The sequence below is a fragment of the Fundulus heteroclitus genome, chromosome 8, assembly GCF_011125445.2.
Source record: "Fundulus heteroclitus isolate FHET01 chromosome 8, MU-UCD_Fhet_4.1, whole genome shotgun sequence".
In the NCBI taxonomy this organism is placed as follows: domain Eukaryota; kingdom Metazoa; phylum Chordata; class Actinopteri; order Cyprinodontiformes; family Fundulidae; genus Fundulus; species Fundulus heteroclitus.
The window spans coordinates 23,050,992-23,072,096 of record NC_046368.1 but is presented as its reverse complement, the minus strand read 5'-3'; the positions used below and the strand labels follow the sequence as shown (position 1 = coordinate 23,072,096).

At 39.4% G+C, this 21,105-nt stretch overlaps 1 protein-coding gene across 6 annotated transcripts in view; it reads left to right on the top strand.

The window, feature by feature from the left end:
- dab2ipb (DAB2 interacting protein b) overlaps positions 1–21,105 on the top strand; it is a 238,381-nt gene that overhangs the window by 47,641 nt on the left and 169,635 nt on the right. Inside the window, exon 1 of one of the 6 annotated variants that reach the window (XM_012866176.3) lies at positions 13,261–13,716. The exons of 4 other annotated variants lie outside the window; for them this stretch is intronic. The gene's annotated coding sequence lies outside the window, so the exon portion shown is untranslated. Of the gene's footprint in view, positions 1–13,260; positions 13,717–14,633; positions 14,753–21,105 lie in introns of those variants that run through there. One more of the 6 variants, XM_036140372.1, reaches the window with a different exon arrangement.

Here is a 21,105-nt window from a genome sequence, read left to right as displayed (position 1 = left end):
ACTACAGTATTTTCTTATCAAGCGAGCTCTGTATAGGGTCCAATGCAATTCACCCAGCGCGATGGGAGACTCGTTTTGAGGAAACTATGGTTGTAGCTCAGTGTCTGCCTTGCTGTGGTTGCGGAGAGGTGTCTGTTTTGTAGAATAAATCATCCGCCGATGAGTTACTGATCTGGAAAAACCGAATCTGAAACCACAGAAAAAACATTCAGATCCCAAATTTACAGCGTTCTAATTCTTCCAGTCTATTAGCAGCTTTCCTTAAGAGGTTGGACACTGAACGTCTGACTGCTGAGTTTGACATTACTTAAGCTTTAGTGCGGGGAAAAGCCATGTAGATTTGACCGACGCAGTAAAATGCTAACCAACCAATGGGAAGAAGTTGAGCCCTTAAGACACACCCCTCCTCATTTGCATAATGAGGCAGAAATGCATACAGAAATGTAAAAAGGACAGGCAGAAATGTAAAAGCGACAGGCAGAAATAAATAGCATCACAGAAATATATAGGGTAAAAAAATACAAAGGAAGAATAAAACAGACAAAAATATTATAACATGCACAAAAATAAATACTTAAAAAAATAAGTAATTAATAAATGAAGTTGAAGATTATAACGCACAATAAATAAATAAGGTAATTATTACAAAGGCGAATAAAAGAATAAGCTAATTAAAAGAGATATATACATTTATGTCTCACTGTATAATTTAATTTCTACCTACATTTATTAATTTGGTCGCAATTAATTGTATGCTTATTTATTTATTGAGCATTTATTTATTTCTGTATTTATTTTTAGATCTGGAAGACTTGGTCCTCCATACAAAGATAGTCCCTATTCTTGAAAATATGTTCTGTTCAAATGACCTTTTAAAATATTCTACTTACAGGACACCCCCCATCCCACCCTCACTGTTTGCCACCCCTGGTAAAAAATTTGTAAAAAAAATCCTTAAAACAAATCCCTTTCAGGTTAATTTTTTTTATTCGTATATAATTTACTAGAATAGAACTGATGCTTTTTGCCTAACAATTCTGTGTTGGCTGTTTAATGTCTTTCAAGTTTCTTTTCTTTCTTTTTTTGCATGTTTGTCACATTTAAGTATTTCTAAGCATCAAACAAATGTAAATATTAGTCAAGGACAACACAAGTAAACATTTTTAAATGAAGGTTTTATTTTTAAGGGAGGAAAAAAATATCCAAACCTACATGGCTCTGTGTGGAAAAAGTGATTGCCCCCTAAACCTAATAACTGGTTGGGCTGCTCTGGGCAGCACCGGCTGCAATCAAGCGTTTGGGATAACTTGCAATGTGTCTTTCAAAGCGCCGTGGAGGAAGTTTGGCCCCCTCATCTTTGCAGTGTTGTTATAGTTTAGGAGGGTTCTCCAGTATGAACGGCCTTTTTAAGGTCAGGCCACAGCATCTCAGTAGGATTCAGGTTGGGACTTTGACTAGGCCATTCCAAAGTCTGTGTTTTGTTTTTCTTTAGCCTTTCAGAAGTGGACATGCTGGAGTGTTTCGGGTCATTGTCCTGCTGCAGAACCCAAATTGGTTTAAGATGGAGGTCACGAACAGATGGCCGGACTTCTCTTCTTCAAGAGTTTTTTGGTGGACAGCAGAATTCATGGGTCCATTTATCACAGCAAGTCTTCCAGGTTCTGCAGCAGCAAAACAGCCCCAGATCTTCATACTTCCACCACCATGCTTTACTGTTGGTATGATGACACATACTTTCAAAAAGGTTAAACTTTTGTCTCATCAGCTCACGGACTATTTCCCCAAACATCTTGAGGATCATCAAAACCATGCAGGCCATTTTTTCTCTGGTCTCTCTCTGACGGTGGAGGCATGAACTTTGACCTTAACGGAGGGAACTGAGGGCTGCAGTTCTTTGGATGTTGTTGTGGGGTCTTTTGTGACCTCTTGGATAAGTCGTTGCTACGCTCTTGGGGTAATTTTGGTTGGTTTGAACAAAGTGGGAAAGTTCACCACTTTTCCATGTTTTCACCATTCGTGGCTCTCACTGTGGATCGCTGGAGTCCCAGAGCTTTAGAAATTTCTTTGTAAGTTTTTTCAGACTGATAGATCTCAATTTATTTATTCCTCATTTGTTCCAGAATTTCTTTGGATCTTGGCATAATGTCTAGCTTTTGAGGATCTCTTAGTGTACTCTGCTTTGTCAGGCAGGTCCTATTGAAGTGATTTCTTGCCAGTAACTGGGATTTGGTTCAGGAGGCGCAAAAAAGAATAAGCAAAATGAGCACACACTGATGATGTTTCCAAAACAGGGTTTTGAATGCTTAAATATTTTTTTCATTGTTTTGAGAATATTTGTAAAACATTTAGGTCAATTGTGTGATATTACAACATGAGAAAATGCTATTTATTTCAGTTTCTTCCCCACCCAGTTGATTACCTGCAAGGGTTACTGCTGCTGTCGGTGAACTGTGTGTTTATTGAAGAGATGAAAATATTTTTTGTCAGAAACAATTTGAATTTATTGTAAATTGAATTCAAGTTTAAAATTGAACAATTCAATAATCTGGATATTGATCAGAATCCATAAGTAATGGATAAAAATGTATAATTTCATTCATTGTGAAGATAAAAAAATTTATAAAAAATACTATAATTACATTTTTTCAGTTCATAATATTGCATCAGTTCAATAGTGTGCTAGAATTTTAATGACGATTGAAATATGGCTATGGTTGTATGATAAACGTACTCGGATAAGAAGGTGTGAATGAGTTGAGTTTCAATGCTGTATGCCAGAAGCTTTTTTATTGTTACACATGCTGGGTTCTGTTTTTTCATTCCACTGGTGTAACCCCATGGACTTCTTGATGTTGGAAATTTTCCTCCCTGAGGAGATGGCGAGCCATCCCAGACCCTTGGATTCATCTGCCAAAAAGATTATCCTTCACTTTATTGAAAGTCCCGGGTGTGGTAGGACCCCCACAGACCCCATAAAAATGCTGACCATAGAAAAAGAACTGAAACTGCATCCAGAAAAGCCTTTCTGTTTCTTCTTCTTGTCAAAAGGTATCAAACGTGACCGAACCTTTTGTTGCGACTTTTGCCCTGAGGTCTTTCGACCACCATTACAGCATCTGTGTGGAGATTCAGAAACGTTATACACAGGTTAACTGTGTGGGTTCATTTAGTTTGTACATTATTTTTTTGCCAGCTATAGTGTGGAAGTGTTTATGTCAAGCTTTTATTGTCTTTCAGATAACACAGTGTTCTCTCTGCCTTGTACGTCTTCTGCAATTTATTCACTTTGTAATACTACCTCACAAATCTAGAACCGGTCCACCGGAGGTTGCATGTATTTGACGAGCTCAGCCAGGAGGTACTTTGAAAATAACCTTGAAGCAGATACTAATAATAAGTTATGGATGTTGTTCGAAAATATTCAGTAAGATTCCCAAAGGTGATGGCTGGAGATGAAGGAGGTGGAGACATTGGTGACTATTTCAATCAGTATGGTTCCATTAATAAAGCCATAACAATTGATGACAGCACCTCAGAGGCCTTTCCAGTCCTTCAGTTTAATTCAGGGGCTGCTGTTGAAGTGTTGGAGTCATTGCTGCTTTATACTCTTTACATGAAGTTAACAGTGGTTTAAAATACAGCACACATAAGTAATGTTTACACCAAGGTACTGTCAAACAGTGCTACTAACAGCTACAAGCCAAGATCAGTGGAAGGGGGTTTATGCAGATGTTCTGAAGGAGGAGAGGTCACAAATGAGTAAGTTAATCACAGAGATTGTTCCTATGGAGTCTAATAAGTCAGGCCTTGCCAAAACACAGCTAGTCACTTATACTTGAAACTGAACTGCCTGTAGTTTCTATTGAATCTTTCTCTGTAAAAGCCGGCGCTCAGTCTCCTGCTGTTTCAGTCAATGGGCTTGCAGGTTTCTCTGCACTCAATGCTAATGATCTCAATACCCCTGCGGTGCGGCGTGTTGTCGTGAAAAAGAGTTGACATTGCTCCTCACATGCATTGTCCAATGAGACTTAGACCTCTTTCAGGTAAAGTCAAATCACTTGCCCATAAAGCCTGGTCTTCTAGCTGTGCTGTTTTCTTCTTTTTGATAGGATGTGGTCTTAATATTGCCAGCACCCATTACTCACCAACTTCATACAAACAAACACTGGGAACAACTGCATCCACCATTACTTCCGTAAACAGTGTGCTGCTCTGTGACATCTTCTTCTGGTATTTTCACATGCGGGTTACACAGGGGTCTTGAACGAGCATGCAAATAAAAAATAAAATAAAAATTTTGTAAAAATTCTGAATTGAGCTGCACTGTTAATGTAAACAAAAGAAAAGCCTGTTGCCTACCTGTGCCAGAGTAGTTCTGCTCTACAATAAGGATATTTCAACACAGTATTGTAATTGCATGATTGACGTAATTGAAATCCAAGCTTGATCCACCACTAGGGTAGGTGAGCCACAGTGACATAATAGTAACCTGTGTTTGTATGACCTTATAACAGATTATTTGTGTGTTGGTGCGTGGTTTTGTGTGTGTATGGGTGACCATATGCCCAGAAATGTGTGTTTGTGTTGATTGGATGTTCGTGAGCGAATCTGATCAGTACGGTCCTGGTTCCTTTATCTGCTTTTTCTCCTTGGGTGAAAACCTTGTGAAATCGTTTTCTGAATAAATTACCAAATTTTCTTCGCAGCGCCATTTTCTCCTGTCTTGTTGTTGCTGTCTGATTCTTCCACTACATTTGTGCTTGGAGATCTAAGCTTCCAGGGATGTATTCACACCAGGAATGTCCTTTGGTCTGCTTGTTTGGCCCGGACTAAAAGCAGACTGTATGTTTTTTTCCCCCACATTTGGTGCAGTTTTCTTTCACATGTTCTTTTTTGCAAATTAACTACAACTTGTAACAGAGCCATACATGTGATGATTACTGTTCCCTTAGGAGATAAAAGGCTTGGGAGGAACGTAGTACAAACCCAGAAATGGAGGAAAACTGTTACGGAAATCCTGCGTACAGCACCTATTCCATGCAAATTTGTGATATTATTACAGCTGCTAAATTATTGTAAGAATCAATGCAGATTTCACTTTTTTTCTGTCAGACAATACGTCCCGCAAGCCGAAAAAGTCCCCACAGTTTGCACAGTAAATGTGTCTTCCATACGCTGCATTCTGACCGAAGTGTTTCTAAGCACTGCTATGGTGGTTTAGTAAAGGAGCAAGATGCTAAATTTCATGATAGGCGGCTGTTGAGCCCTGTCTTTAGACCAAAACAAGATGTGTGGAAAGCCACGCCTCTCTCTACCAAAATCTAAGCACCAGACCAGTTCTCTGTTTCAATTTTACATTCTCTGTCATAAAAGAATGACCTGAATTCTCTACCGAGATTCCGGTACATATGAAAACAACATTTAAGAAAAACATCTGCAGTTGTATGTATTTTGATTACATGTCTAGCGAAAAGTATGCATGATATATTATAATCTTCATTAAGGGAAGGTAGACAACTTGTCCAGTATTTGTTTTGTCAAATATTTCAGCGTCACATGTTCTGCCGGACCAAAAGCGGGGTGCATTCCATTTACTCTATATCCATCCACCATATTTATAGAGGGAAATGTAACATTTAAAGATACAAAACTATACATTTTAATGAAATTAATCCTGAGAAGTATGCAGTTAGGGTGGATGATATATAATATATGTCATAAGGAAACATAGGTAGGAAACGTCATATCCTCACGTCTTTCTTGGGCAAAACTAATAAAGGAAAGGTTATCTACCTTCCCGGAATGAAGATTATGAAAATAGCATCCATACCTCTCGCCAAAATTGTAATCGAAATGCAGATAAATGCAGTTGATTTTGCTTAAATGTTTACTATTCCAGAGGCAATAGTAGCTTTTTCCTTTTTTTTCAGCGGAAAGAGACTTGATAGTCACGTGACCTGGTTGCAAGCCAATGTAAATGAGTAGGCCAAATAAAATCTAGGACTGACTCACACTGAGGAGCCAAATTGTAACAATTCTACATTTTCCCTTGTGCACCAACATGGATATTACATGTTTTTCAGTGAGACTGAGTTGGCTAGCACTAGCAGCTTATACAATTGTGTATTTTATAAGTTTAAGCTTGACATTTTGGATCATTCAGGAGGATTTGTGTGAATTTTACGTCAATACAAATAATAAAAAAGAAAAATAAATGTCCTCTTTACTGAAAGGCAGAAAGATTGTTAATTCTACTTCTGAAAGTTTTATCTATGTTTTGGTGAGTAACTTTAGGGCCCGATTTTCATTGTGAGTTGTAGTTGCAATGTGAGAAGACATGAATACCTCTGCATGGATTAATACATTTGCTACAGTGCTCCATTCTTTTCCATTTTTTTTTAATTAGTTGGCTGACAGTACAGGATGTCAGAGAACATATGGAAATGGAGAAGATAATTAAAAGTGATAGAGGTCCTGATGAAATTGGTGCCTTGAGACTTTTTTCCTTTGGTATTGTGTTCGACTACAGCACCTCAGGACACCCCTTTCATAGGATTTCCTGACTTGAACTCCAGTTGGACTCCATCCATAAAAAAAGCCCTCCATGGCATTGGAAGAATGGAAGCAACCTGACCCCACTTGCCCTGCAGACAACTACCTTGTTTCTTAAATGGTAAATGTTGGTGTTTCTTACTACACCTGTTTCCCAATACTTCTGTGTGTCTTGCAACAGTATGTCAGACACAGTGATCTGAGTAGGATCTGCTTTGTGTGATAAATTTTCTCCGATTCAGCATTCCAAGACCCACAGTTGTTTTTCTTTATGCATTACATTCAGTCTGAGCAAACACATTTTGAATGTTCTTTGCTGGGTTGAATGCTTTTCAAGCAACATTGAACTGTAGATGCAAGCTTGATTTACTGTTTTGTCCGCTGTCATGATGATTCTCCTGCCTCTATCTCTCAGTTTCTCTCAATGTAGCTTCGGCTCCCAAGTAACTTGCTTTTCACAAGCAGGTAAAAAAAAGTGAATAGACTAAACAAACACAAGGTAAAATGTAGTTGTCATCATTCTTTCTCTACTTCTCACACATTCTGGGGCACAAACACAGAAACTGACCCAGGCACATAAACAAAGTGACAGCAGATGAAGGATTAGGGAGGCAGAAAGGAGGACAAACAAAGAGCAAGATAAAAGAAGAGGTGTGTCTGAGTTGTCAGTAGGAGTGAACTGTGGTGCTTTACTTTTTTGTCCCTTTGTAACTCTATAGTCCGCGTACCAGTGTCATCACTCGCTTGTGTTTCTGTTTCTGTCTTTCAGATGGGTTTCCTTGAAACCCATCTCTTTTTTTGCTTTTAGGTGGTGATTATTTGTTGAAAATGGGATTGTCCAGGTGCTACTAAATGACGTGCTTCACTGAAATTAACATATAATGTACAGAACAGGCTCTACACACCAGCAAGTACATGTGCACATATGTGCTCATCAGAGAGACCTAAGGATTATGGTTAAAGGACTTCTAATCTTCAAAGCTTATTAGTTTTCTATTCATTTTCCATATCTGCTTCATTCTATTCTGTCTTGCATAAAGACTTTTCCGAGCTGTCATTGGCCTAGACAAAAAAATACCTTCAGAACTTGAGAAAACGATTTGCTTTTCCAGGTGGAGAGCACCTGTGAACATTCAGATGGAACTTTGCGAGCTGCAGTGTTACGGTACACTAAAAGAAAGGTTTGACTGCTTGGGTCCTCTACAGTTTCTCTCTTGTATCTCTGAGATTATGTCCTGCTTCACTTCAGACCTGCTGAAATATTTTGCATGTTTGGTGGCTACATATCTGTGTCGGCAACTACTCTTGGTGACGATGAGGAAAATGATAGAAGCAGTGTTAATGGCCACCTTCAAATTATTCTAACTTTTGAAAGCTTAACACCTAACACATATCTAACAAACTCACCAAAAATTGCATAAAGAGCAGGTAGAAATAAAATATGTCTTTGGTGTCTTATATGTCTTTCAGCACTGTTACAATCCACTGGAGGTTTGTTTCAGATAAGTGGAGCATAGGAACTAAATGCTGCTTCTCCATGTTTGGTTCATGTTCTCAGTATGCAGAGTAGGCTTGAGCCAGAAGACCTGAGTGGTCTGGAGGTTTAATACACTGATAACAAGTCTGTGATGTATTTAGGTGCTAAGCCGTTCAGTGCTTTATATACTTATATAAATATTTTTTAGTCTATTCTCCGAGATACAGGGAGCCAGTGTAAGGACTTCAGAACTGGGGTGATGTGCTCTACTTTCTTAGTATTAGTGAGGACGCCGGCAGCAGCGTTCTGGATCAGCTGCAGCTGTCTGATCCACTTTTTTAGCAGAAGGTAATGTGCGTTTATTTATATAGCACTTTTCAGTAACAAGACAAAGATAAATGCATAGATTATTTTTTACAGATCCTGCTGAGACATCAGTCCTTTAATCCTGGAAATGTTCTTCAGGTGATAGAAGGCCGACCATGTAATTGTCTTTAGATGGTTCAAGTCTGAGTCCTTCACTACACACAGATTTCGGGCCTGATCAGTGGTTACTAGCTGAAGCAACTGCAGCTGTGTGCTAACTTTTGATTGTTCTGCTATTGGTCCAAAAAGTATTACACCACTTTTGTTTTTATTCAATTGAAGAAGATTTTGGCACAAACGTGCATTGATGTCTTTTAAGCATTTACTTAGCTGTGTGTCATCTGCATAGTTGTGGTAACTGATGTTGTTTATGTTCTGAGCTAGATGGAGCATGTAGATACTGAATAGGATGGTCCATCTTGGGTCCCCTCCTATTTAATGTCTTCATGACACATCTATTATACTCAATTCAATTAAATTTATTTATATAGCGGCAATTCATGAAACATGTCATCTCAAGGCGCTTTACAAAGTCAAATTTAATCAGATTATCCAGATTGTTCAAACATTTCCTATATAAGGGAACCAGTTGATTGCATCAAAGTCCCGACAAGCAGCATTCACTCCTGGAGAAGCGTAGAGCCACAGGGAGAGTTGTCTGCGTTGTTCATGGCTTTGCAGCAATCCCTCATACTGAGCAAGCATGAAGCGACAGTGGAAAGAAAAATCACCTATTAATGGGAAGGAACACCTCCAGCAGAACCGGGCTCATCTGCCTCGACCGACTGGGGGTTAGAGAAGACAAAGCAGAGACACAACAAGACAGACAAAAAAGCACAGAAGCACACATTGATCCAGTAATCTGTTCTACATTAGATGGTAATAGCGGGTGATCTGTCTTCCCTGGATGATGTCACATCTAACAGAACATCAGACCAGGTGTACCTACTATGAACTATACTATAAAAGAGAGAGAACAGAAAGTTAAAAGCTGAAATTACAACAGTCATTTCAATGCAATGCAATGCAAAACTGGAGAACAGTAGAAATCAGTAGAGTGAGAGAAATAGGCCCTGATGTCCTCCAGCAGCCTAAGCCTATAGCAGCATAACTATAGAGGTAGCTCAGGATAACATGAGCCACTCTAACTATAAGCTTTGTCAAAAAGGAAAGTTTTAAGATTAGTCTTAAAAGTAGACAGGGTGTCTGCCTCACGGATCAAAACTGGGAGTTGGTTCCACAGGAGAGGAGCCTGATAGCTAAAGGATTTGCCTCCCATTCTACTTTTAGAGACCACCAGCAGACCTGCAGTCTGAGAGTGAAGTGGTCTGTTAGGAACGTACGGGGTAATCAGAGCTCTGATATATGATGGAGCTTGATTATTAAGGGCTTTATACGTTAGAAGAAGAACTTTAAATCCTATTCTTGATTTAACAGGAAGCCAATGAAGGTAAGCTAAAATTGGAGAAATATGATCCCTCTTGTTGATTTTCATCAGAACTCTTGCTGCAGCATTTTAGATCAGCTGAAGACTTTGAACTGCATTTTGTGGACTTCCTGATAGTAAAGAATTACAATAGTCCAGCCTTGAAGTAACAAATGCATGGACTAGTTTTTCAGCATCACTCCTGGACAGAATGTTTCTAATTTTGGCGATATTCCGGAGGTGAAAAAAGGAAACTCTGGAAATCTGTTTAATATGGGATTTAAATGACATGTCTTGGTCAAAAATAACACCAAGAATTTTTACATTATTACCAGAGGCCAAGTTAATGCCATCCAGGTTAAGTGATTGATTAAGAAGTTTTATTTTTTGAGGACTCTGGTCCAAAGATTACAACTTCTGTCTTTAATTTAAAGTGCAGGAAATTTAAAGTCATCTAGGTTTTGATGTCATCAAGACATGACTGCAGTCGAAGTAATTGATTGGATTCATCAGGATTTATGGATAAATATAGCATACATATATTTATGGATAAATATATACTCACACAGCTATTATACTGCACTTTATGAATAAACATTAGACATTAATTTGGCTCCTGACATTGTTTATGTTTAAGGTTTTGGTCTTTTATGTGCTTGAGTCTAACGCCCAGTTTGTAGCAGTTTACTGACTTAGCACACATCTAGAGCAATGATCCATATCATGCTGTTGGGCTGATCTTGTCAGTTTTGTTTGCTCACCAAATAACCTGGTCTTTGTTACAAGTTTTTTTAAATTAAAACACACATCTGATTAGTTCCGAGTACTAATAATATCTCTTCATACAACCTCACCAGAACACAAACAAGACCATCCATTTAAGATTATGAAGAATTTTTATTGCCACCATGTCTTCCCGTTGTGAAATTATTTTGAGACAGACACTGGTGTGCAAATAGTCTTTAGGGTCTGAAAAGATTTGTACCGACTCCAAAAAGTCCAATAGCAGCCACTTTGTGAAGAATATGACTTATTTTGTTGTTGCATGAATTAATCATTCAGTACTCCCTTGATGATGCACTCGCAGTAAACAATGTACAATAATTGTAACCCTATATTTACAGAACTGTGCAATCAGTTCCCTGAAAAATTAGAATGTGCAAAGAGGCATTTTCAGTAGTGTTATTGTGACATGTAAACAGACCACAAACATTTCAGCAGGGAGTGATAGCCCTTACAGTTTCTGGATAGAAGCTGTTTTTGAGTCTGTTAGTTTTTGATTTAATGTTTCTTAGCGTTTACCTGATGGAAATGGGTAAAACAAGGCATTGCCTGGGTGGTCGCGGTATCAGTGGCAATGCGTCTGGCCCTTCTCTGGACTCATGCAGCATAAACTGTGTCCAGATCTTGTAGACGACATCCCATAATCCCCTAAACTGTCCTCACCACCCGAGCTAAATCCTTTCTCTCCTGCACTGTGCAGCTCCCATACCACACAGTTATGCTGAGACAGAAAGTGCTTTCTATTGTAGCTCTGTAAAAGTTTTTTGTAACAACTTAGTGGAAAGTCCAGTCCGTATCAGTTTTCTGAGGGTGAAGAGCCGTAATTGAGAATTCTTCACCAGGTGGGAGATGTTTACAGTCTAGGAGAGATCAGAGGCGATGTGAATGCCCAGGAACTTTAGGCTGTCCACACGCTCCACCCCCTCCCAAGGTATGCAGAGAGGAGCGTATTTAGTCTTCCTAGACCTCCTGTTGTCCACTATGACCTCCTTGGTCTTCCTGGTGTTCATGATGAGGTTGTTCCCGGAGTACAACTGTGTCAGCAGATCTGCTTGCTGTAGTGAGTCTCATCATTGTTGGACATGAGACCCACCAGGGATGTTACACACACATCTTTACAAGGGGTACAAACAAGTGCCAAACTTTTTTCTTTAAAACTGGTTTAAAAAGCAAATCAAAAAATTATTTGGCTGTGCACGATTTCACAATCCAATTGAAATGTATTCAGATGAAATAATGAGATTGTATTGTTTATGTGGGCACACAATCAATTAATCCGATCATAATGTGTGTGTATATGCACCTGGCTTTATTCAGAATACAACCACTCTGGTATGCACAGTTGCCAAATTTCTCTAAAAAAAAAACACAGAAGAAGAAGTACTTCCGTCTTTGCTAAACAACAAAAAATAGTAATCAAAGCAGTATTGTGCAAGTTTCTTTGTCTTCTGAGTGTCCAGGCTGCACTTGCACCAGCTTCTAATTACAGTTGAAACATCGCTGAGTAAGCAACAATTTTTAACTCTTTTAATGTTTCGAATAGAAAGGTTGCATTGGGAGCCCCAACAGTTTTGCTTCCGGACGTATTCCCGCTACTCACCAACGTGGAAATACATCAAATTTACATCGGCACACGTTCGCACTCGGGTCAGTTTGCCACATTCAGAATAACTTCAACCTGACAAACGTTTATATGCACGTTGATCAGATTATCAATCAGCATAAACCACCCGTCTCATTCAGATTTCAATTTCATTCAGAATGAGCTTAATTGGCTTGTGCAAATGACTAATTTGTATGCCAATCATCCCTTTATTCCGATTACTTTGTCCATATAAACGTAATGTATTGAACATGAAAGGCGTGCAGCTGCTACCCTTTCCTAAATGTGTACAAATGTATTTTTACAACAATGCATTTTCATCCAAGGTGTAAGAAAAGCAAAGGATGAGAGACAATTTTCAGGAAAACTAACTGTGTAAATAGTAGGAGGAGATGTGAGAGGAGGAGGAGTATGTCAACACGTTTGTGGACAAATGCCTTGCTTGACAAATGTCTGACCTTAACAGAAACATGAGAAGATGGTTCCTTAGAAGGAGGGGGAGAGAGAAAGAACATAGAGAAGATAAGGAAACACATCTCAACACATGTTTTTGCTGTCTTGCACATCACCTGGACAGTTTGTCCCAAGTTTTGTGTTGTGGTCATAAATCCATTTTACATGTTTGCATGTCTGCAGAGCACAGTGAAAGTTCATATCCCCCTATGGGTGATCTTTTTTTATGAGTTTCATTATAATTTAAAATTAGTTTTGTGCCTTTTGGCTTGTTGCAAACCTATAAATAGGCCGTCCTATATTATCCCCACCACTTCTGTAGAAAAGTAGCCAGCATGGCCAACAAACTCCAGCTAATGCTTTAAAGCTGGAGTTTAGTAGTGGGGCCCTGGCCTGGCCCCGCGGTTTTCGGTCAGCCGCAGCCAGGCCTGTGATTGGTCGGTTGTGAAGTGTAGGAATTCAAACTCCACCCCTTCGTCCTCCTCCTCTTCCTCCCAGTCCCAGTTGCTGATGTACAACGGCATTCCCTAAGCATGCACACATGTCTTACTCGCTTTCTCCTATGAGAGAGAGGGGGCTGTAGAGCAGGGCGTTTCAGACATTCGAAGACACAGGAGTGGGAGAAAAGAGTCAGGAGACAAAGAGAGCACTCTCCGGATCTCTGTTGGTGTGCTTCTGTGTGAGTGTGTGTGTGTGTGTGTGTGTGTGTGTGTGTGTGTGAGTGAGTGAGAGAGCGAAAGAGAGAAGAGAAGGAGAATTTCTTTCTCTTTGGTGATTCTGAGAAGGGGGAGGATCTGAACCCTGCTCAGAGTCAGTACCCCTGCAGGAGTCCACAAGACCATACACACACACACACACACACACACACCTACAAGAACACACTTCTCCATTTCATCTAGTGCTTCTGTAGCCTGACTGAATCACAGCGAGGGATCAGGTCCCCGAATGAGGAGAATAACGTGGATTTACTACTCTTTGCTCACTGCCTTTTCGGGGGGATTGTGGTGAAGATGAATTTCCTTCAGCTCTCTCAGCGGCAGTGGGACCTTGTCTGAGGTGAGCCCCCTCACTCTTTTTATTTCCTGCACCTCTCTTGTTTCGCAGCCCAACGCCTCGGTGAGGGAAAAGAATGCACAAGTCCTAACTTTTCTCAGGTTATTGCACAGGATCTGCTTTCTCATGGAATGGAAAGTTGGAAAGTCTGTTTTTTTTTTTTTTTACAAACATTGCTCTCTGATCTGTCAAAGAAAGCAGCAGAGTGCAGGTAGAAAAAGGCGTTTACAAAATGTCCCATCTCCCACAGGGAGAAGAATGGGACGTTGACACATGGAGCTGTAACATGTGATCTTTGCTTACTTTAACAAGTGAGACAAAGAGATTGTTCAGAAAAAGGAAACTTGGATTTGGAATCATGCACCGTATGTGAACATTTTCTGCTGTTTTTTTCCAACTGTCCCAAGTGTGTTTGCGGGGAGGGCAGAGGCAGTGTTTAAGTGTTTCAGTGGTGTGTAGTCTTCATTTATCAGCTTTCGCATGATTATAGTGTCCTTGTAGATAGCAATTCACTTGAGTGTGCAGCCCCATAATAACCCCACCACCAACATGTGTTTACATGCTTCAGCTTATTACCTACACACAGGGGTGGAATTGGATTGTCAGCCGTTTAGAAAGTTATTCCTTTGGAGTTAAATGTCAGTGTTCACAGTCAAGTTTAACACCCTGATGTTCTGATCTTGACGTCTTTCATCAGAATAGGATCCGAACTTTCCATTTTCTAAACCCTACGATTTATAGAGACTCTGAGATGTTTCTCTTTTAAGTAATGGTGTAGGGCTTTGTGTCCGGAGAACCGGGTGGGTATTGTTGTCCTATTATTAGCGCAAGCCGGGGCCGGCCGGCAGCTGTGGGGAAGGAAGTAGCCTCAGAGCAGCCGGAGAAGAGGGATTACCAGGAATGCCGAGCGGGCATTGATGGTCTGACTGGCATTCTTAAGGCTGCAGCAGAGTCACTGGAGGGGGAGCGAAGTGCGTCCAGGCAGCAGAGATGAGATCAGCGTGGCTCACGAAGGGATGACACGCGGAAAAGGTTGGAGGTTAGCAGTGATCTGGACTACTTGCTCTGTTGTTGTTGCGGATTGCAGCTGTTGTTTGGCTGCTGGATGACTGGGTCGCTGATTTGTGTGGGCAGCTGTGGCTGAGAGGAAGTTTGCTGCTTTTAAGGCTTTTTAAGGCTTTGATTCACTGCCCTCAACAAGTGTTTATAGGTGTTTATAATCTCTGCTGCTTTTCAATCTTAGAAATAGTCTCTGTGTTTTTTCATGCCTGAATGTAAACTCGTTTTGCACATTCCTTAATGTCACTCTATTCGGTTGCACACTTTCTTTTTTCTTGAGCGTGCTGTTGTTAATTACTGTGTTTTTTTTTCCTTGTTGTAAATTTGCTCTTTGCTGCCGGTATTCCTAAATTTCGCCAGTGTGGGACCATGAAGGACATTTCTATTCTACTGTGTTTACACTTTAGAAGTGACCTTGAGGAGAACACCTGAACCTCCCATTGCCCCAAATATGTGCAGTGGTGTGCAGTGTCAGAGTTAGAGGAAATGACTGCAAACACAGAGTGGAAATGCAATGTGTGAGAAGCACTATGTGGCTAGAAAATGCATTGCTCACTGCTTCACACAGCTTACAGCTTACCCCTGAAGCTTGTTCACATTTTCTTCCCACGACACTACCATAAACTTTCATTCATTTTATTGAGAATTTATGCAATGAAGCAACATATATTGTACATAATTGTAACATGGATACAAAGTGATATGTGGTTGTCAAATAGTTTTATGAATAAAATACAGAAAGATGTGATATGTATTTGTACTCAGCATTGCCATATCAATGCAATCTGCCCATCTTCTACAAAGTCAGTGTCTCTATCAAGGTTGCCCTACATTCAGCTCCTCCATATATCTTCCCATCATATTTTACCAGCTTATTTGTTCCTGCTGAAGAATCCCCACAGCATGGTGCTGCCGCCACTATGTTTTGCCATGGCGAATGTGTTTCCATAGTAAAAAAATTATGTTATTTTTCCACCACATATGGCATTTCCATATAGGTCAAAAAGTAAAAATTCTTTCTCATCTTACTAGAAGAGCTTATTCTATATGTTTGCTGCGTTTCCTGCCTGGGTTGTTGCAGAGTGCAAACAGGATTTCTTACCACCTATCCACAAAGACCAGATATATGGGGTGCTTAACTATTAGTTGCAAATTTAAATCAGTTATTTATTTATATAGTAATATATGAATAAACTGATGATTCAAAACAAATGTCGTCTGAAGGCAATTCACAAGAAAAACGGATACAGTTTAAATCCAGAAACTGCATTGAATAAACAGTTTAGTCCAACCATGAAAAAACTAATTAAAAGACAATTACTCAAATACCAATCCTTGTAATAAAACAGTGCAATCAAGTTTAGTTTATTGAGCCAGTTGGTAAAAAGCTGTTTTTTTTTCAGCAAAAGAAACCAAACAAATTCCATCGAGCCTTCAACTTTGCAGCAATCCCTTAAACCAGCGGTCTTCATCTTCAGTTCTTGAGGTCCAGTGTCCTGCAACTTTGACTCAGCCTGAACCCACCTGAGTCAAATAGATCATTGGCAGGACTCTGGAGAACCTGAATGCAGACTGAGAGGATAATTCAGACATTTGATATCAGAGACACACCTAAAGGTTCCAGGACACTAGACCTCGAGGACTGGAGTTGAAACTCCTGCCTTTGACAGTCCTGTCAGCAGATTTTTCTACCTGAGCTGTGGGTCTCTGCAGCTCCTCCAGGGTTATCAAAAGCCTGTTGGGGACTTCTATTATCAATGTTGCCATTACAAATGCTGCCTTTGCAAACCTGTCAGTCTAGAGGGACAGCCAAGGTTGTGGTAGGTTTGCAGCTGTGTCATTCACCATATTATGATGGACTGAACAGTGGTGCCTATATGCAAAATTCCACCTTTACACGAGTTAATCAAAGCGTGTCTTGAGTTTATTTTCATCTAACCGTAAAAAAAACTGAATACAAATGCATGACAAAGCTTTCATAGTTTAATTAGCAAACTGTTTAGAGAATTATGCATGGTTGTCTTTCCTTTTCTCTATAATGCAAAACGTTCAATTGGTAGAATGCGTACATTGTATGGAAGTCTGAGAATTTAACAACATTTTAAAAAGGTGCAAGGCACAACAGCAAAGCTTAGAAGAAATCGTATGCTTGTGGTTAACTGGCACCAATTCAAGCTGACAAGTTATTTTCTTTGTATTATTTAATAAAGTGAGTTTTCTGTTGAACTTTCAAATCCGTCTCACTAAAATGAGGGATGCTTCATCAGTGTGAAATACTTTACATCCAAAGACTTCTCAGAGAACTTATCTTTCAGAGTATAGTTGTCTGTAGTCCAACCTTGCTTGGGGTTACCTCTAAATGAGTCCAAATTTGGGGCCTTTTCTTCTAAAAATTAGATATATATTTCTTTGGTAAATTCATTTCACATAACCTGTTTGGGTCTTCTTTAAATTATTGTTTTCACTCAAAGGCTGAATTTATCTTGTCAAACTTAAATTTAAGGTCCACGTGGGCCAACATCACAAACTTACTCCATGTTGATGTGAGGCATATGTTGGACTTTCAGATCAATGGCCAGCTGACCTTCATGAGCAGTGTTTATTAGCCTCCAAGGAGGAAATTATGTCAAAATAAGGGGTTTGCTGACCCATTTTCAATTGTGGTGTTGGTATAAGACTTGCTTTTCGCTACAAGTAGGCGGCTTTAGGTTTATTTTGAACACTGCAACGTATAACTTTTGAATACTGACCTGTATGCAAAGTGTGTCCAAAGTAAAAGCCCAATAAAGGCATTAGCAATATTTCAACTATTCTTATGGATTTTAAAACTTAAGAGACTGTTGAAATAATGCTAATGTTGTATTTGGTCTTATTTGTAAGTGTAATTTATAATATCAGTGCATGGTGCTCTGATCTAAAGACAAATATTTAGATTGAACACACAATTGTCCTGCTGTTTCGCATCTCATTGTCTCTGAAGGTTCCTATACTGTGATGTTACATCTAGAGATGGATATATGAAAAGTTTTTTTTTCAAACTTCGTTTCATCAATAGATGGTGTTTGAAAAAACTGTATAAAATGTGCTTCATTAAAAGCCATGTAAAGGAAAATCCACCAGACATGTCAAACAGGCGCTCAAGTTAATGATACAATTAAAAAGCAATTATAAGTTACAGCCTGAGTGGCTGCATTCATTTTGAACAGCAGCTTGTTGTTTGTGCTTGTAAATTTTAGGTCTAGTGAAACCTGAAAGAAGTGAACTGTCATGGAAGCCGCTTGCTTTCTTTTTGTTGAAACCTCTATCTGGAGCTCTCCAGCCGGTGGAAGCTGACTAAGGTTTCTAAGGCAGTGGAAGTGGAACGTGTTCCTTGCTGATTGTGAAAACTTTGGGATTGACTTCTGTGATAAACTGCTGCCTCACTGGCTTAAGCGATAATAAAATCCCGGTATTACGCACAGAACACTGCTATCTCTCTATCTCGGTCCCTATAAACCTCTGCTGTGCATTCTTGTGAAATATGCCTGCAGTGCTAAAAGAAAATTCTGCAAGCAACGGCGTTGTTATGTTGCTTGCAGCTTACCAGCTCGGTTGTGCGCAGTGCACGAGGTAAATTATTTATTTAATGGAATCTTTTGTTTGGCCAAAAAAAAAGACAGGTGTTGTGAAACTACCACATCAACACTCTTTCTCAACATTGAGAAAGACTAACATCTCTCATCTTGATTAAACTTGTTAGAATAGTTCTGATGATTGAGAAATCGATTGTTTCGCTCGATGTTCCATTTTATTCCAAAGAGACACCAGTTTGATTAGAACTAGACAATAAAAAATGGAATAAAATGTCTCATTTACAGAATGAAATTGTTTATGATTGACTACAACTTCTGTGTAGCTGTATTATACATACAAACACCTTTCTGCTTCTCTGACGTATCGCAGAACAACATCTGCTGTCATTTTCCCCCATTCTCTCCTATACCCCTGCCAGGCCCCAACCCCACCCTACCCCAGCTCCTTGTCATACAGCTATGCAATTACACAGTCGTATATCACCAACAGCAGAAGCCATTTTTGTATTTTTTGACATCAGTGCATGAGGCTGGTTCCAATATCTACTATACTTTGGGTGTAGGGATGCAGAAAGGGTGTTAAGGGCATACGGCGCAATTAACAGGTTTTGCAATGTACTGATGTACGTCAGTGCTCTGTGTGTCTGTGTGACTGCATACTGTTTTTACTAGTGCTGTCACGATAAGATACTGGTATCGGGCCCGATACCAGCGTCAAGTACTCATGCTCGTACTTGTGAAAGCAACCCGATACTCTGAACTGATACCAATTTTCCTCCCTGATACCAATTTTCCTCCTGGGCTGGGCTACGCTGCAACTCAAAGGCTAGATACCACTCTATACCAGGTAGTGGTGCTATTTACCAAGAGGTTGTTTGCTGACCCTCCAAAAGAAAAAGGAGAGAAGATAACTGAAGCTCTTACCGAATTCATCGTTTTCAGTGGTCAATGATATTAAGTTATTTGTCTGCTATAAGTACCAGTTTATTAAGTACCTAGTATAGGAACTTGGAATGGGCAATTATCTAAACTGGAGTACTCGTACTTGTACTCAGTCTGGGAAAAAAAATGGTTTCGGGACACCCCTAGTTTTGTGTACTAATCTTAGTTTTTGTGTATGTGGTTATTTGTAAAGCTGCTGTCAAGTGTTATCCATCTTACCATGTTTTTGTATAAAAAACAACATGCTATGCAGACCTAAAGAAAAAGAGGGAGATCTGGGAAATATCAAGTGCTGTCAGATCAATAAAGTTTGTGCGCCAATTCTGCTCATTCCAGTTCTCATTAAAGCATGTGGACTGAGATTAAAAGTTTGGGATTCAAGTATGTAACTTTTGTGGTGATGCAAACCTCTTGTTTTATTTAGCAAATGACCATCTGGGTATGAATTTTCAATGCTGTATGACTCAGCCCATGTGGTTGAAATTTAGAGGCACTAATTAGAATGTAGGGTCATGCCGTCAGTTTCGCTTTCAGTTTCAAGCATCCCTCATGCTGAGGTGAGCAAAGGGTCTGCATCAGTCACCATGCATTGATTCTGTAGCGGGGCGCCCAGGGGCGGTGCTAGCCATTTGGGTGCCCTAAGCGCAAATGCCTTGTGGTGGCCCCTGGCTACCACACACACAGAATGAGAACAATAATACATTATTCATCAATGTGTTTCTCTTCATTACCAAGATAACTTCTCGATTTTAGTGTTTAGAACACAGTTGCTATAGGAGAAGACGATATTGGTAAAATCCTAAACTAATTTTGCGTCAACACGTTGCAGCAACACTTTTATCAGTTAATTTTCCCTCAGAATAAATAAAGTATCTATTGGGGATGCGGTTTGTTCCTTCTGATTAACTGATAGACCTTCTTTCAGTGTTGTAGTACGGGTGCCATCCAACAGAGGGTGCTGTCGGTCATTCTAAAGTGGAGCCACACTGCAGTAGTAAAAGAAAAAAGCGGTCCAAACAGAGTCCAGTCTGGGATCATTTTTGAAATGTTTAATGAGGATGCAAAATGCTCTTTACCCAGTTCTGTTTTTAAATATAAAGCCTCAAATTCCTTAAGAGGTCAGATACATAGCACTCATTTGGCTTAGCTACATGTCAGAGCCGAATTTGTTCCTCTACAAAAACTCATGGATTTGTTTAGAAGGCAAGGATGTGAGAGAAAAGCAGAGGGGATTACACAACAAATTATAACATGATACTAAAAGCTCAGTTGATGTTGAGGGCTTTCCTGGGTATTATTAGTGTTTTATATATTTTATTCTCTTCAACTGCTTTCTATTCAGTCAGCTAATAGGTTTCTGTTTTGATATATCTTATAACTATGTCCAAGTTTATAAATGTGTAAGAAACCCACAATTTTTGTTTATTCAGTCAGTATTTAATACAGGGAGCACAATAAGCTGTTAAAATATAATGACATGCCTCTTTTAAAATTCAGCATGTTGTAGAAAAATAGCCCTTCATGTTATGGAAAGACCCTCTTGATTCATCAGAAAACAATTTTTTAAGAAAATGGCTGCTTATCAATTGTTAGTCAATCGATAAGATCAATAAATTTCCCTAGCATCCCTAGTTAAAACAAGGAAACAAATACCGTATCATGAAGGAATTGTAACAATGGGGAGGGTAATACAGAACTAGGACTCATCCTAAGATTAGTTGTTAGAGAAATACTTTTTTATGCAGTTTTCACATGTTCTATTTGTTTGATGCAAAACCTCAAAAATATAAAAAAAAAACTGACTTTACAGAGGAATCTG